The sequence below is a fragment of the Musca autumnalis genome, unplaced genomic scaffold (assembly GCF_047663935.1).
Source record: "Musca autumnalis isolate F117 unplaced genomic scaffold, ASM4766393v1 scaffold_3, whole genome shotgun sequence".
In the NCBI taxonomy this organism is placed as follows: domain Eukaryota; kingdom Metazoa; phylum Arthropoda; class Insecta; order Diptera; family Muscidae; genus Musca; species Musca autumnalis.
This window is the reverse complement of record NW_027411866.1, coordinates 203,505,919-203,518,760: the sequence shown is the minus strand read 5'-3', so window position 1 is coordinate 203,518,760 and position 12,842 is coordinate 203,505,919. Positions and strand designations below refer to the sequence as shown.

At 36.6% G+C, this 12,842-nt stretch overlaps 2 long non-coding RNA genes across 4 annotated transcripts in view; both read left to right on the top strand.

Moving 5' to 3' along the window:
- The first annotated feature begins 2,250 nt into the window (after positions 1–2,250).
- LOC141396977 (uncharacterized) lies at positions 2,251–5,468 on the top strand. Of its 3 annotated transcripts, none has more exons than XR_012411288.1 (3): positions 2,251–2,754; positions 2,821–4,407; positions 4,458–5,468. It is a non-coding gene; the product is annotated as an uncharacterized lncRNA (long non-coding RNA). The 3 variants fall into 3 exon arrangements; XR_012411287.1 differs by having other exon boundaries at positions 2,251–4,078; positions 4,155–4,407; XR_012411286.1 differs by having other exon boundaries at positions 2,251–4,407; positions 4,458–5,010; positions 5,069–5,468.
- A 1,788-nt stretch (positions 5,469–7,256) lies between these two features.
- The window catches only part of LOC141398737 (uncharacterized), a 39,440-nt gene continuing 33,854 nt past the window's right edge, over positions 7,257–12,842 (top strand). The window contains exon 1 of the long non-coding RNA XR_012411702.1: positions 7,257–7,400. This is a non-coding gene — a long non-coding RNA (uncharacterized lncRNA). The remainder of the gene's footprint in view (positions 7,401–12,842) is intronic.

The window sequence follows — 12,842 nt, the reverse complement described above, 5'->3', positions numbered from 1 at the left end:
ACACTTCAACATCAATTTTAATTCCGAATTTCACGATTCCAAATGTATCCTATCACTGAAATCCAAATTGTACCAAATTTAGTACTATTTAGTACTTTTCCTACCCATAACTACAAATTTCCAAAACTTTATCAATCCTACACTCAAACAGTACTCGTTATTCCAAATCTCGGGTTTCCAGCTATATCCGTTCACCCAAATGCAAACTGTACCAAATTTGGTACCATTTAGTACTTTCGTACCCATGAGTACGAATTTCTACAACTACCTCAATCCTACACGCCAACAGTAATCTTAATTCCAAATTTCAGGTTTACAGCTGCATCCGATCACAGTAATCCAAATTGTACCAAATTTGATACCATTTAGTACTTTTCGTATCCAAAGTAAGTACTTCCAAACCTTCCTCTTTCAACACTCCATCAGTAATCGTAATTCCGAATTTCAGGATTCCAAATGTATCCAATCACATAAATTAAAATTTGGTACCATTTAGTACTTTTCGTACCCATAAAACTAAAAATTTCAAAAACTTCATCAATCCTACACACCAACAGTAATCCTTATTCCGAATCTCTGGATTCCAGTTCACCGTTCACCCAAATCCAAATTGTACAAGATTTGGTACCATTTAGTACTTTTCGTACACATAAGTACAAATTTTCAAAACTACCTCAGTGCTATGTTCAAACAATAAGCTTAATTCCGAATTTCAGAATTCCAGATACATCCGATAACTCAAATCCAAATTTGGTACCATTTAGTACTATTCGTATCCAAAGTACGAATTTCCAAACCTACCTCTATCAACACTCCAACAACAATTTTAATTCCGAATTTCACGATTCCAAATGTATCCCATCCTTGAAATCTAAATTGTACCAAATTTAGTACTATTTAGTACTTTTCCTACCCATAACTAAAAATTTCCAAAACTTTATCTATCCACACTCCAATAGTACTCCTTATTCCAAATCTCGGAATTTCAGCTATATCCGTTCACCCAAATCCAGATTGTACCAAATTTGGTACTATTTAGTGCTATTCGTACCCAAGAGTACCAATATCCACAACTACCTCAATCCTACACGCGAACAGTAATCTTAATTCCAAATTTCAGAATTACAGCTGCATCAGATCACCGTATTCCAAATTGTACCAAATTTAGTACCATTTAGTACTTTTTGTTCCCATAGGTCCGAATTTCCAAACCTACTTCTATCCAACACTCCAAAAGTAATCTTACTTTCGAATTTCAGGATTCCAAATGTATCTGATCACCCAAATCCAAACTGTACAAAATTTGGTACCATTTAGTATTTTTCGTTGCCATAAGTACGAATTTCCAAAAGTATCCCAATCCCACACTCCAATAGTAATCTTAATTCCAAATTTCACTATTCCAGCTCTATCCGATCACTTAAATTCATATTGTACCAAATTTGGTACCATTTAGTACTTTTCGTACCCAAAAGTACGAATTTCCAAAATACTTCTATCCTACACCCCGACAGTAATCCTAATTCTAAATTTCAGGATTCCAGCTCCATCCGTTCCCCCAAATCCAAATTGCACCTTATTTGGTACTATTTAGTACCTTTCGTACCCATATGTACGAACTTCGAAAACTACCTCCATATCTCTAACCTACACTCCAACAGTAATAGTAATTCACAAATTTCAGAATTCCAACTTTATCGGTTCGCCCTAATTCAAATTGTACCAAATTTAGTACCATTTAGTACTATTCGTACACATGAGTGCACATTTTCAAAACCACCTCCTTGTATCAACTCATCTTTCTAACCTTGATTTGCATTCCAAATTTCAAGATTTTAGCTCTATCCGTTCACGTAATACCAAATAGTACTAAATTTAGTAACTTTTAGTCTTTTTCGTACACTTATAGTTCGAATTTCCAAAAACCATTTGGTACACCTTTCTAACTCACCATCAGTGAACCTCATTCCAAATTTCAGAATTCTAGCTCTTCGCGTTTGCCTAATACAAAGGGTACCATATTTAGTACCTTTTAGTACTTTTAGTACAGTTCTAGTTCGAATTTCCAAAAATCCAGCCCTATCTGACACCTTCGGACCAAGAGTGACCCTCACCCAAAATTTCAAGATTCTAGCTTTAGCCGTTTAGTCTGGGCGTTGATTATCAGTCAGTCAGTCAGTGAGTCAGTGAATCAGTGAGTCAGTGAGTCATCATTACTGAACTCTTTTATAAGTATAGATCACAGTTGAATCGAATTCTCTTTTGCAGAGACAATTATAAGTGTAAAAAAAATTTTAACTTATTCTAGTATTGCATTTTACCCTCTATGGGTGCCCGGGCTTGTTTTGGTGTAAAACTGTGGTGTTGTGTTGCCTGGAACGGCCTCAATGATTTCATTCAAGATACCAATTGTGGACAAATACCGAGTTGATGACCACGAAGTGTTTTTATCTTTGTCATAAATTTCATTCATCAGCACATTATCATGAGTTGGAAGTTTTTCAACGAATCGCTTTTGGAGGTTGAGAGCATATTGACACAGTGGTTCCACTCCTGAGGTGTCGTAGATGTAAGTATTAGAAAACATTTTAGTGGGATTTTCATATTTCCTATTTACACATTTTCGTAGAATTTTCCGTTCGAAGATCTCCAACTCTTTCATGACAGATGGTGAGATGGAAAACCAAATTGGAAATCCGTACAACAGTACTGATCGAATGGCAACCTTGTAGAGAAGGAGTTTTGTCTTCTGTGGTAAGTATTTGCTGTTAAATAAATATGCAAACGATCCAGCAATTTTTTTCGCTCTTTCTATTGTAGATCTCGCATGTGAGTTAAATTTAAGTAGCTTATTAAAAGTGACTCCGAGATATTTCATTGTTGAATTAAAGGGAATTTCAACCCCATCTAGAGCTGATCGTAGCAATTTGCTTTGAGGGACCACTTGTTTTGGACACTTCCCCGAGGCGTTCCTTATGCAGATGGCCTGAGACTTGGCTGGATTAATTTTTATGCCCCACTTTTTATAATATTGATGAATTACGTGTAGATGCTCCTCAGCGTAACGTAGGGCTTGCTCTGGGGAACCACTATGAGCATAAATAAGGCAATCGTCGGCATAAAGAATTGCTTTTGAGTACATCGTGGAGTGAGGAAAGTCGTTTAAGAAGATGTTGAAGAGAAAAGGTGCTAAAACGCTTCCTTGAGGAACACCGCTGTTGACTGTTCCTTGAATTGATTTTTCGTTTTTAATTTGAACGAAGAATTTGCGATCGGACAGGTAACTGTACATTATTTTAATTAAGAAGGGATCCACGCCCAAATCAATCAGTTTATATACGATTCCTTTGTGGCAGACGGAGTCAAATGCCTTTTCTATATCTAACGATATGGCTACAGTGCAAATTTGATTCATCAAATTTGTTGTAATGTCGTTATGAAACTTTAAAAGAGCGTGATGTGTTGAATGCCTTCGTTGGAAACCAAATTGAAAGTTAGATATTGGATTTGTAATGAAATCATTTTCCATTTTTTCTTTCAGCACATGTTCCAGGATCTTGCCAAGATTTGATAAAAGTGAAATCGGGCGATAGTCGGCAACGGTTTCGCTATTGGACTTCTTTTGAATTGGAACTATTTTCGCTAGCTTCCATATTTTGGGAAAGTAACCATTGTTGATGGAATTGTTGCAAATGCATGTTATAATTCGCAGAGCAGTTTCAGGGAATTTGCGTATAACAAAATTTGAGATTCCATCAACGCCGCTTGATTTTTTATTGTTGACCTTTTGAATTGGTGAAATGATAATCATCTGGATTACAAATTGAATTGAATTGACTGTCGAAAGAATAGATGCATGGAGCTGTGGATGTGAGGCATGACGAAATTCTAGTTTGTAGAACATCAACTGGAAATTCTGGAATGGTTTCTTGAAAAGAAGTTGAGTAGTATTGATGGAAATGGTTAGCAATTTCGGAATTGTTGGAAACAATACTATCATTGACTTGTAATTGCTGACAGAAAGGGGATTTCTTTCTACCACTGAACTTATAAATCTCCTTAAAAGCTGACGGGCCAGGTTTGATATTTTGTAGACGATTATTGAATATATTCGCTTGCTCAATATTAATGGATTCTTTTATAATAACTTTTAGAAGCTGTATTTGTTTGGATAATATACGATACTCACTGCTCATTCTATTTCCCGTTCGATGAAATATCTTCTTTAACTCTTTTTGCCATTGATATTTCACTTTGTATAGTCGTTTTGACCTTTCCGATAGAGGAAACAGACCATTGTTGATGATGATTTTCTGCGAGTGTACATCATGAATAGAGTTGAAGCAGCTGTTAAAAGAATCAATTAAACCATCATTTCGTTGTTATTGAGATTAGTATCTGATAAAGGTAATATATGCTGAGATGCGTTTTCAAAATCAATGCAAAAGTTCTCCCAGTTTGTATTTTTGTAGGAGATATATGATGGAGGAGCATTCAAAATTAAATCAGAACAATCCATTTTAATTGATAACTTCAGCGGGAAATGATCGGAGAATGAAGGTAAAGACGAAATTGAAAAGTTTGATGTGGTATTGTCGATTAACTTGGAGCTGATAAGGAAATGATCCAAATAAGATGGTCCATTAGGATAAGATGGTGACGCATCGCATACTCTAATTACGTCTAAAATATTGGACTGCAACCATGATTTCAATAATTTTCCGTTGGAATTCTCTGCTAAATCACCCCATTCCGGATTCCTTGAGTTTAAATCTCCACCGAAAATGAAGCCGTCGTAACTAGTACATGTTTGCAAGATTTTATCAAGGTCAGCTTCCAGCTGCTGCGCAGGATAATTGCAAGGAACGTATAAGGATCCCAAAACGATTTTTTTCCGAATTGCGTTCTGTAAGGTTTCAATTTGGATTAAGCATGTATTTATGCCGACATCACTGATGACAATTTTTGAGTACTGTATGGATTTCCTTATAATAACGGCTACACCAATTGGTGAGAGATCATTAATAATATCGTATCCATCTATTCTAACTTTCCTGTTTCTTCGTAGATGACACTCTTGGACGAATGCCACATCGATGTTGTTGGAAGAAAGGGTTTTTTGCAGATCTATTTGCCTGCTTTTATCATTAAGAGATCTGACATTGAAGGTTAATAAATTAATCATTCTATGGATCATATTGCTGCTTAACTTTTTTTAGAATTCGCTTAAATTCTATCTTGGCTTTGGATTTTTCCATGTTTTTAAATTCATCTAAGAATATAGAAATTTCTTGCTCCAGCGTCAGTTCTTCTGGTTCCAAGAAATAATTGGCTAGTTTCAAGAAATCATCCACTATTGATGGTTTTTGGATTGTTGAATGGTTGTCAGTGTGTCTGAAATGACTAGCAAAAGATATATGTGGTGTTGTGGCCATACTAACAGCCTTAACATTTCTGATGGCGGTGGCTTTTTCTTCCTGCATCTTGCTAATTTTGCTTCTTTTAGCTGCGATGTATTTTTTATAAACTGGACAGCCTTTAAAATTGGCAAGGTGTCCAAATGCTTGGCAATTTATGCAATATGGTTTTTCTGTGTCAGATTGTACTCTCTGGCAGTTCCCTGGTTCGTGAAGTTTGTCACATTTAATGCATTTATACGCCGAATTACAGTTGCGAGAAGTATGTCCCCACCGTTGGCACCTATGGCATTGAGTTTCGCTATTCCTTCTTTTGGGTTTTTCCCAATAAACATCCTGCAACCATATTCTCTTAATATGGGAGATATCACCAAGCTTTTTGCCTGGTAGCAAGGAGACTAAGAATAAGCCAGTGTCATTTCCCTTCTTTATAGAATGTGGAGTAGTGAAATTCTTGACTGATGCCACAGTTTCTGGGACCAATAAGTCTAGCTCGGCTTTAATTTCATCACCGTTCTTGTAAGAATACAGGCCTCTTAATATTAAGCCAACCTGTTTCAATTCTTTTGGAGTGAAAGAATATGAATGGATACCTTTCTCTCTCAAAAGGGCCATCATAGAAGAATGTACATTGGGATCTGCAAAGTACAATTTGCTTTTGTTTTTATTAACATTTTTTACTCTTATCCCAGATTCTGGGACAGATTCCCTAAGGGTATCAACAAGTGTCTTGATGTTGACATTGAATACAAAAATGGGCGGACACCATTTTGTTTTTGGTTGTGGTTGCTTTTTATCATTTGGTTGGATAGGTTGTGTTTGCGTTTTATTAGCAGCAGTTGGACATTGTATATTAACGTCAGTTAATACGCTGAGAATACCAAACCTGTTATTATCCTGTGGATCGTGATTTGCAAGCTTTTCCTTAAGTTCAGAAATGCCGATGTTTAATGGTGAAGTCTTCCTTTCAATTCGCAGTCTCTTGCGTTCATTTGCGTTGCTGGGAATTGTTGTTGCTTTATATGGTTGAGCAACAAAATCAGTGTTGGTGGAAGTTGACGCCTCCTCTTCCGCCACGTCATACTCCATATCCGGTAAAGATGCAGGCATCATTCATGCAAAATGATGCAATTCTGATGCCCACAAGTTTGAAATTTCCAATGAAATTTTAATTTAAAATTTGATTTTCTTTCCGCTCAAAAACAATACGTCCAATTTGTTTCAGTGTTGCCAGAGTTTTCTCCTAAAACGTCAAAAAACTATGAATTCGCCATGAAAAATCAAAACAAAATATCATATGATTCGGTAAGAAAGAGATAGCATGTCTACACTTTATAGACAACACAAGCGATAAAAAGAGACAACAAGAGACCATTTGGCGAAAATTTTGACAGTTTACATTACAAAAAAAATTGCTTTGTTGTAGCAATTCGCCGATGCATCTACCTTTCTAATTGTACCATGATTTTCTTGTAAATTCTTGCAAGTTCTCAGTTCTCTTTTAAGCGGGGTACACACGATCAGTTTTGACTGACGATTATTCGGATATATCGATAAATGTCAAACTGTCCAACCGTCCAGCAAATATTTTGTGGTTGCCTGATGACTGACAAAATTGAACGGCCGCACTGGCAAGCAACCGATTATTTGAGCAAAACTGACAGTCAAAACTGATCGTGTGTACGCCCCATAAAAGTTTGTACAATTTTTTGGGTTATCGAACAGCCCTATTGTGAGTCGGAAAATCGAAAACGACCATGAAAAGTCGACTACTCGATTTGCTTTTTAACCAATAGTCGTTTACGATTTGTGGACTCTTCAAACTGAAAAAGTCGACTTATCGATTAATCGAAAGTCGACACTTGCGTATCCCTAATTTATAGTATTTTTGTTGGTTTCGGTGAAAAGTTGAAGTTAGAAGAGTGGTGAGAGAAATCAAGTGAAAATTAAGAAAATACAATTGATTTTTTTATTCTTTAAAAGGTAAATATTGCAAATAGTAATGGAAAACATGTAATGATTTAATAACTAGTGAAAAGTACATCTGTTTTTCTCGTAAAAAAATTGTTCAAAGTTATGTATATGATGTGTGCTTTTGTTGTCCGTCATCTTCGTTGTGTGTGTGTTGTGAGAAGTCGTCTCAGGGCGAGAAACATAATTTCACATGAATCCAGTTACAAATTCATTGCCTAATTTTGTTCAAATAGCAAAAGAAAAAAGAGAAATGTGAAAATGTGTAACTTAAGGAGGAAAAATAAAGTAAAAAAAGCAAAAATAATTTGAAGGTGTTAATATTTGATGCAACAAAACCTAACCTTATCATCACGAACTCCGCGACATGAAAGCAAAAAACGCGTCTCGGTTTCGGTCTCATAACAGAAAAGAAAGAAGATGAGAAAAATGTACCGATATCCTCTTCGCCTTGTGTGAGTATGAATGGTTGGTTGAGGATGGTGAAATGATGGTGAAAAGAAAATAAACAAACGACAAAATGAATGAAGATAATAAAATGCTTCTTCTTCTTTGTGATACACACAAATAAGAAATCAGGAATGACAACAAAACAAACTAAAATATGTTGTTGTTGTGTTGTGTGTTTTAATTGTGATGTGTGAATGTTAGCCGGCTGTAAAATTTACTTTGCTACGAATATTTATTTTACATTTCAAATAAAGAAAAAGCAAAGATGATACTAAAAATAAATACAAGTGTTTGTTGGCGTTTAGTCATTAGTCAACTATCTATAAACCACAAATGAAGAAAGGCAAAGAGAAAGATGAAAACAAAAACTTTCTTGCAGACATCTTCACCACCAACTGTTGTGTAAATGTGTGTTGTGTGTAAGTGTTTATAGTAGAAAAAACCGAAAAGAAGATAAATTGAAAATACAACCTATCATCAATGCTACTTTAAAATTATTTACTGTAAAAATTTCAACGATCTAATTACATGACAAACAATTGTCATTTACATCGTCGTTTTTTGTGTTTGTGTAATGTCCTTCTTCTATTCCCATTAGAGGTAGTAATATAATTTTTTTTGCAACCTAATTAGATTTTGTGTTGTGCACCGCAAAGAAGAGAAAAAAACATGTGAAATTATTGGACGATGAAACAAACAAATAAAAATTATTGCATGTGAAAAAGAACAAAGTGAAAGAAAACAAATTTCAAATTTCAGTAAATTGGAAAGTTGTTTCGTGTGTAGTTGTGGTTTTTTGAGAAAATGTGTTTTATTGCGAAATATTATAAATAATTATTGTTAATAAGAAGTGCAAGCAAATTCTGGTGAATTAAAATAAATTTTAATAATAGGGTATTAATTACATATCTTAGATGAACAATAACACAATTTACACAGGTTGCACTGGTTAACTTGTTTTGAAAAAAAATCGTATTTAAATGACGCCTTTTATTAAAATATATTTTATGTAAATGCGTTATGCCATGTTTACACTTGAGCTTTTTGCAGAATAACATTTTTTTGAGGATTTATTTGACGTTTATGAAATTATTGAGTCCGTTTATATGTCAACGTACTGTGTTAGTATATACATGAATGCCTTAATTTTTTACTAATTTAAGATTTTACAAATTATTACAACAGCTAAATGGAGTTCATTAAGTTTAAAGGCCTTTTGCGGAAGCCGAACCTTCCCCATAAGTCCATAAGTACCCTTGCAAAACAATGAGTTGTTTTCAAAAAAAAAAAAAAAAAAAAAAAAGACCAACCAGCCAACCCAGAGAAGATTTTAGGCATAAATTGATTATTCTACCAGCTGATGGAAAAATCTGAAATTTTTACCACAGATAGATCTTCTCGTCCTGATTACAAAAATATAAAGTCCATACCTTACGAGATATGGGCTTCTGAAGTTCCGAAAATTGCCTTGTTTACTTAAAAAAAGTACAATTTAAAAGAAAATTTTGTTCTCGTGTCCGAGATTTGCACCGGTACATAGGAGAAAGGACATAAGACGAGTTTACCCACGGCAATCCTACGGCAGCGGCTTCTTTCGTACCGGATTGACCCTAAACCATAGTGTTTCGGCCAGCGGCTGCCAACCCAGCATCAAATTCTACGTAGGTTTCATGCTGCTACAACAACAACCCACTAAGCTTGCTGATCACAATAGCTGACCTGAAGTTGCGAAAATTCCCGTGTTAAAGGTCCGATACTTAGTGAAAAATTTACTATTTCAAAAATATTTTCTTCCCGTGCCCGAAATGTGCTCCTGTCCATAGGAGAAAGTTTTAAATCCCGGCCGAAGGCTGGCTATTTACGAAAAATTTACATTTTTAAAGAAAATTTTGTTCGCGTAGCGCGTAAACTCGACTTGTTCCGGAGAAAGTCTTAAAATAATCTTACAATTTAAAAGAATTTAAAAGAACTTTGATGACTCATATCTCGAGACCTTAGGCAGCAAAAAATCATATCATTGTAATCAGGCCCCTAATGAGGGCTACAGGTGACAAACCTATCAAAAATATCCGCGAGATGGCTTTAAAATGGACTTATTTTGACAAATGACCCTCCACAATAAGCGTATAATTTTATGGAAATAGGCTGTCTGTTTTGGCTAGTAAAGTTCAATATTGAAGGCATAAGCGAGGCAACCATACTACGGAGCAAGGCACATTTATAGAAGGTAGAAGTGACAATCTTGATCAGCATACAATTCTACATCCATTCGTCTGTCCCTCTGTTGAAATCACTTTTAGCGTCCGAACGGATTGAATTAGGTTGGGGGTATACAACTATCGACCTGAAATTTGTTGGAATAAGTCCACGTCTTTATATAGCCCCCATAGAACGGTACCTCCTGATTTTCGGTATTATCCCACCGAAATGGCTGACATTTGGTACTTAGTCTTCGTTGGAGATATAAAACTTTTCACCTGAAATTTATCGATATAGGTAGTTCCACGTATTAGTATAGCCCCCGCAGAACGATTTTTAGGTATTTTGACTATATTATCCACATTATCCAACCGAAATGGCAACAATTTCGTATTTAGTCTCTTTATACCCTCAGCATTTATGCTAACGAGGGTATAAACACTTTCAAACAAGCAAAATGTGCCTCACCGAAATAATGGTTTTAGACCGCAAGTATGTTTGGACGAAATGTGTTTCAGACAATTTGGAGTCGATTTAGCAATGTCCGTCCGTCTGTCTGTCTGGCTGGCTGGAGCGCACGACAACTCTCGAACGGATCAACCGATTCGGTCCAACATTTGGCTTTCGTAATATTTTGCCCAAACTTAGTTTAAGTTTGAAGATGGGTTAGATGAGGTTCCAATATGGACTCAATTGGTCCACTCTTTTGGGTACCTCCCACACAAAATTTCGGATAAGTTCAGTTTAGGACCTGCTCTCGAATCGCTTTGATTTTTGTTTAAGCAACTTGTATTCACTGCCCCCCATACGACGGTACAAGTTTCATCAGGGGAAAGTCCATCCTTCCTGAGAAAATAACCTGAAAGTTGCACAAAACCCGTGTGTGGTGGTTGGAGCGCAGGATAACTCTCGAACGGATCTGCCGATTGGGTCCAAAATTTGGCCTTAGTAATATTTTGTCCAAACATAGTTTAAGTTCGAAGATAAGCCATATCGGTCCACTCCTACAGGTACCTCCCCCACAAAATTTCAAAAATGTTCGGAAAAATTGTTCGTACGGTAACTTTTGAAGGGAGTGGCAAAATTGGTCCATACTTTACACATGCTAATATATCTACCAGATATAGTAGATCAGGTCCAAATATGGACTATATTTGCCCACTTCATCCAGTACCTCCCAAACAAAATTTCGGATAAGTTCACTTTAAGACCTGCTATCGAATCACTTTAATTTTTGTTGAAGCAACTTGCATTCGCTGCCTCAATTACGATGGTAAAAGTTTTTTCATGGGGCAAATCCACACTTCTTGAGCAAACAGCCCGAGGGGTGTAAAAACCCCCTATGGCACCATATGTAGTGGCTGGAGATCCACTTCCATAATGGTCAATGTCGATCCATTCCTTTAAGTATTTCTTCCGCAAAACTTTTGCTCCATAATCCTAATCAACATTTTTGTCGTTTACGCCCAAAATTTGTAAATACATAAATTTTTTGGGAAAAAATTGTTTAAATATACACAGGCTGAGGGTATATCTCTGTCGGCCAAGCCGACTGATACTTTTTTTACTCGTTTTCATTAATTCCTGCAAAGAATTGTCAATAAAGGTCCACGTTTTTATATAGTCCCCGTACAACAGAAACTCCCGATCTTCAGAATTTTAAAGTTTCAGCGATATCATTCATAAAAAGCTCGGCTCGGCCGAACATAATGCCGTTTTTACTTGTTTGCACTTTAAACGCTTATATCTCGGGAAGTAAGGACTTCCCCCATATAAAAAAATATATTTTTGCTATCTGTGGCAAAAAATACAAATATATGTGGCAAATCTTAGGACCGCGCCTTAAACCCAAAATTTTGTTATATTATTTCCCCAATAGAAGTCCTTCGATAGGGGATTTAAGACGTTCACCTTTTCAAATATCTGGATCAAAAATTCTGCAACCTGCACAGGCTGTGTCCATAAAGAATCAGAATACAGCTGAGTTGGTTTAGCTGGGCAATTAAACAAATGCAGCGGGACGTGCGTTCCCAATCCACATGCAGGATATGTATTGGGTGTCGTACTATCAATTCGAACTCAACACGAATCGAATTGACGGCATCGTACGGATCGAAATTGGGCTAAAACCACGCGTGTTTGCCTTGTCAGCTGACGTTCTTCAGCTGCGAGCTGTACATTTGTACTGCCTGCGCAACTGCATCAGAGTGAATTCTATTTATGCCTGCCTGATAGGCTCGTTCATGATGTTCCTTTGGACCTCTCCACTATATCGTGGAAGGGATGCTCATGGCGATAACACCCAAGCAGGCACTACATCGACAACATCTTGTTGTGCTGATGCACCAGTAAAGTCTTTGTCATCTTATGAAGATGTTACACTGGTGTCTGAGAAGACACCCTGTTGCAGTGCTCAGGTGGCATTCTGGCAGGTTTGAATAGCGCTAACATTTGCATACCACGCTGGCGCCGCATAGCTTACCGCAGAGCGGCCTATTGCTTTGTAAAAGGTCAACAAGGTTTCTTTGTCCCCCCCTGCAAGTGTTGCAAGCCAGCAACTAACGCCTCTTTTTCCTTCTTTTAATCTTGTTGCAAATACCTGTAGCTTGCGTAGACTACTTAAACATGCTATCGAAGGTTACACCCAATATATTGGGATAGTTAGTGGTCTGAATCAGGACTCCATCAACCAATATGTTTAAAGGGGAGACTCATTTCACCCGTTCAGGTTGTAAGCAGTGTGGCAGTGGATTTTTCCTGTTTTGTTCCACAATCGTTCTACAAGAGTAGGAACATATCATAGCA